General features: G+C 33.6%; 1 pseudogene; it reads left to right on the forward strand.

The window, feature by feature from the left end:
* Positions 1-284: 284 nt before the first annotated feature.
* Positions 285-2,231, forward strand: LOC120215750 (annotated as a pseudogene).
* The last annotated feature ends 2,999 nt before the right edge of the window (positions 2,232-5,230 follow it).

A 5,230-nucleotide genomic window follows, 5' to 3' on the forward strand; every position in this document is an offset into this window, starting at 1 on the left:
AAGAGCTCGTGGAATGTACATTGAAGAAGCACTCCCAAAGCTGGAGTCTCGCAATATGTTACGCCTCTAAGGCCCATGAATATACATTGCAGGAGAAGGAGCAGGAGAAGGAGAAGGAGCTCAAACCAAGTTCGAGAAGATGAAATCAACATACGAGATTCAGCCTTGGGATCGACTTGCTGCTCAAATTGAACTCCCATTCTTTCTTCCACGATATGAATGGTATGTGTCTAACATTCACGCTTAATTTAATATATGATTTTAGGTACATGTAATGTATGCGCATGCAGGAGTTGAGCTTGTCAGCAAATATGAACTCCAAGAAAATGAAAGAATATGTTCAAACAGAGACGGAGTACAAGAAGCTTATTCTATTCGCTGGAAATGATTTCTTGGGTTTGAGTAGGCATCCCACCATTGCAAAAGCAACTGCCAAGGTTTTTTTAAAGAATTTGGAGTATAATGTTGAAATTCATATCGTACATCAATGAATGATTTTTCAACTTCAACAGGCGCGGTGGAACAGGGAACTGGTCCAAGGGGATCTCCACTCATCTGTGGATATACCAATTATCACATGGCACTGGAATCCAGCTTGGCGAAGTTAAAGAAAAGAGGTATATCTATCATATCACACTACTTTTCCTATAATTTCTTGAACATTCAAATTCAATGGCTTATTCATTAGTATATTGGGATGTAGGCTTGCCTTCTTTGCACATCAGGCTTTGGAGCCAATATGGCGGTGATGGTTGCAATCGGAAGTATTGTGCCGGTGTTATGTGAAGGAAGGAGGCCAACAAAGGAAGAAAGGTTTCCGTATTCTCTGATGCACTTAACCATGCTCCATTGTTGATGGCCTTAAACTCGCTGATCGACTTGGAGGAGTTGAATTATTATGTAAACACTGTGACTGTCTCATCTCGATGCACTCCTGTACGTTTTTTATGTGTTAACATGATTTCTTTGGATCATAAAATGATTACTACTACCATCTAATCTAACAGATGAAAATTTCACAGAACAAACTGTAAAAATACGAGAAAAGTGGTGGTGACTGATAGGTAAGCCGGTCGTTTCTTTCAGTTTTAGTTTATGTTTATCTGTCTTCTGGTACGACGAAACAACATCTTGCTAAATCTATCTTCTATTAACAGCTTGTTCAGTATGGATGGAGATATTGCACCCATGGCTGAGCTGGCTCAGCTTCGCAAGAAGCATGGGTTTTTGTGGGTCCTTGATGATGTAAGTCCTTCCTTATTCAATTATAAGAATCCATTGATTATAACTTTGTGGGTCAATGTTGTACTTTTCAGGCTCACGGAACATTTGTTTGGGGGAAGAATGGAGGGGGACTAGCTGAGGAATTCAACTGTGAGTACGATGTGGACATATCCATTGGCACATTGAGTAAGGCAGCATCTTCTCTCTGGGAGGGTTCGTAACTTGCAGGTAATTAATGGCTTTAGCTTATATATATGTTTAAAGTGCATCATACAAGTTTATCATCTCCGAATAATAAATCTACAGCAAAATCTGGAAACAATGGATCCAATCAAGGGGTCGCTCTTTCATATTTTCAACAATTGCACCTGTTCCCTTAGCTGCTGCCTCTTATGCATCGGTGGTGGTTGCAAAGAAAGAAACATGGCGTAGAAGGGAAATCCAGAACCGAATGAAGGAGTTGCAAGCTCTCACTGGAATCCCAGTCAAAAGCCAGATAGTATGCGTCATTATTGGAGATATGATGCAGGCTATTAAAACCAACCAGTTTGTTTTCTTTTCATTCTCTTATCTCTCACCTCTGTTTCATATCTTCTCTCTTCTACACCTTCCTCTGATATGCCATTGATTATATATACTCAGTGAATTGCTTAAATCCGGTTTCTATTGCGTGGCTGTCGGACCACCAGCAGTCGCTCCGAATACAGCAAGGTCCGAAAACCTTACCACCGCATATTCACATATATAATCTTTACTTATTTATTTTTCATTCAGGTTACGGTTGACTCTCACTGCTGTACACACATCGGAAGATATAAAAAGGCTTGCTGCAATAATATCAAAGTACGTCAAGTTTCAAGTTCCCAGAAGCAGCAATTGCTCCGATTATATAACACCCAGACTTTAGCTTATGTGTTGTATCGCAAACATGGGCTTCGTATTGTTTTATCACCAAACAAAATAACAATGGTCTTAAACGGCTAGACCTAAGTACTTGAGTTTCTCAAGCTGTTTTGTGTTTGTGTAATGCTTTCCTTGACTTTGTACCTTTCCATACAATGTTTGCTTCAATTACAGCTTCTGCTATTAAGAAATCTTTTATTAGTTTCTTATGTAATCTGCGTACCAGACAACAAAACAAAGGGCTTTTAACAGATTACTAAAAGCTTTCTACAGTCCATTGTTCTCAGTGGCATGATTGTTGAATTATTACCAGCATATTATTTCCGCCTTGGATAATTTTTAGTTAATTGAGTTTTAAGAAGTGTGCTTACCTATGATTTCATGTTAAGTATGTGTTAAGTAATTATGCATGTTAGCTAGCTTATTATGGTCAAATAGATTAAGTTATGTTAGTAGTATGCATGCACATGTTGAATTGGTAAATTTGAATGTTCCTTTCCATTGCAATATCTCAAAATAAATTGACTATGTTTAAACGTGTTTATGCTTGTTTTTGCTTGTATGACTTAGATGCATTGTAGGACTTTCAAATAGGACTCTGACTTCAGAACAGGAAATAGAAGATATTAGTTACTTTGATGAATTTAATATTTATATTAAATTTAGAGTCCTTTTAATATTGTAAATTAAAATATATTATTTAATTTGAATATTAGTAAGATAATTACTCTTTAAATATGTCAATTTAATAAAGTATGTGTTATCTTTTTAACTTTGAATATTAAAGATAATTATATACTTTTGTATATTTCAAAATAAAATAATATTTATTTAATTTGAATAATAAAATGAGTGTTAATGAATAAGTAATTTTATTTTAAAGGTATAAACTTTTATAAAATTATACTAAAGATTTAAAAATATAAAACAATAAAATTTTAAGAATGCAAGTTATATAAAAATTTGAGATTTTTTTGAAGAATATAATTTCCCCAATATTCCCTGGATTCATCACTGTCCAAAGGTGAGATAAAAGCCAAGTAGATCAAATCAAAGCATTAAAATGGAAATGGACTATTCAAGCAATTGAAGCCACAATAAAGGCATATTTGTCTTGGTATATTTGTACAAATTATCCCACATCGCTTTGATGTAAGCTGGGCACGCTATTTAATATTTTAAATTTAAAATATATTATTATATTTTTAAATTTAGATATTAAAAGATGTTTAGTTGGAGTAAAATACTCTTGAAAATCCCATATAAATACTAAGCAAACCTATTAGGTTTTTCACATCTCAAAATTCGAGAATTTTTTTTCTCTTGAAATATATTTTCTCCCATTCTCATAAAATATTCTTTTTCTCCCTTAGTTTTTCGATGATAATCGAAGACAAGGAAAGTTTGTGATCTCTACTATTGTGCTACTGTAGCTGATCATCAAGTTGTTGTATCATGTAAGAAAGACGACCAAGAGATCTCGAGCACTAAGGAGTGGTAGAAAATTTGTCTTAAGGAATCTGTGTAGCGACAGGCCTCACCTTATTCCGATCACAAGATCAAATACAATAAGAGTATGTTATTTCCTTTTATAATTCTCTTTTATTTTAAAGTATTTGATTTAATTTTTTTTTAATTTTTCTCAGGTTTCAATTTAGTCTCGGATTGTTACTTTGGTCAACAATCTTAAGACATATTCTCCTCTTCTATACTTAATCCAATATAATTAGAAATTGTGGGAAAACGACATAGTAAACAATTTGTTTCGGTATTTATCATGTTGTCTTAACGGGTTTACGAGGATTTCAAGTAGATAAATATATGTAACAGAAATTGTCGTGAAATTAACTACGGTTAATGATTTTGTTTCAGAATATTGATTATGTCTGATAACAAAACCAAAATTAAACGAGAATTAATTTTTTGCTTACTAGAATTCTTTCTAATTTTATATTTTTTGTTTATTTTTATATTTTAAAAGTTTATGTTTTGGTCTCTAAACTGAGCATGTTCAATTAGGTCCCTAAATGATGTCCGATTGACCTGAAAATTTTCATGTTACTAATTAAGGAATACTAAGGAATAGTGATGATCTTAACTTGGCATTTTGACATTGAATTGTTTGGTTTTGTGTAATGATTGTTATACCCTTGACTGCCTATTGCGACTATCTTGCAATGTTCTGAATGTTATGCGATTTTAAGTTCATCATTAATATCCACTGCCATGTGTTGCACGATGTTTGATTTTAATTTGTAAGCTTCCACTTAGTGTACATGTTTTAGGCTTTTGTTTTGTTCGACAAGATCAGAACCTAGTGTTATGTGCGCTAGGGGTATAATTGGCATGCCAAGAGTCGAGGGTTCTACGTGGTCCTTCAGAATATATATATATAATCCTTTGGAACGTATATGTGGTTCTTCGGGACACATATTTGGTCCTTTGGAATATATATGTGATCCTTAAGGAGTGATCCTTTGGGACATCTATGTGGTCCTTTAGGGCATTTCTACGCTGTCCTTCGGGACAAATTCTATATGCCCCTAGTGGGAATTTATACGAGTTGTGGTGACAACATATGTGCACAACCTCAATGTTCTCACATATCTTTAGTTACAAGAAGTATACATGGCCTAATAAAGAGATAACAACAAATACACTATATGAGATGTATATTCTTTGTGATATGAAATGTATTACATGAATTATATGATGTTGTGTTTATTGTTTTGTTAAATGAATCATATGATAGTTAAGAATGCTAGGTACAATAATATATGACTAAAAGATATGAATGAGTATAATACTGGTAAGGAAATGTGGTTAATGATGAAAATGACAAGATATGTATATGTATAAATTTGACTATATGAAATGTTATATTGTTTTGAGTGATATCATTGTATGAAATTTTCATGCATTGTTAAGTATTTAGAGTTTCTATTATAAGTTTAAAGGCGTCACTAAGTCATCAACTTAGTGTGTGAATGTTTCACACGTAGCAACGAGGGTTATGACAGGTCAGCTTCTTCGATCCGAAGATCAGATCAGAAAAGTAATGATTTGTATGTATTTGATTTTAATGAGTACAGTTGCATGTAAT

Source organism: Hibiscus syriacus, unplaced genomic scaffold (assembly GCF_006381635.1).
Source record: "Hibiscus syriacus cultivar Baekdansim isolate YM2019G1 unplaced genomic scaffold, ASM638163v2 tig00110156_pilon, whole genome shotgun sequence".
NCBI lineage: Eukaryota > Viridiplantae > Streptophyta > Magnoliopsida > Malvales > Malvaceae > Hibiscus > Hibiscus syriacus.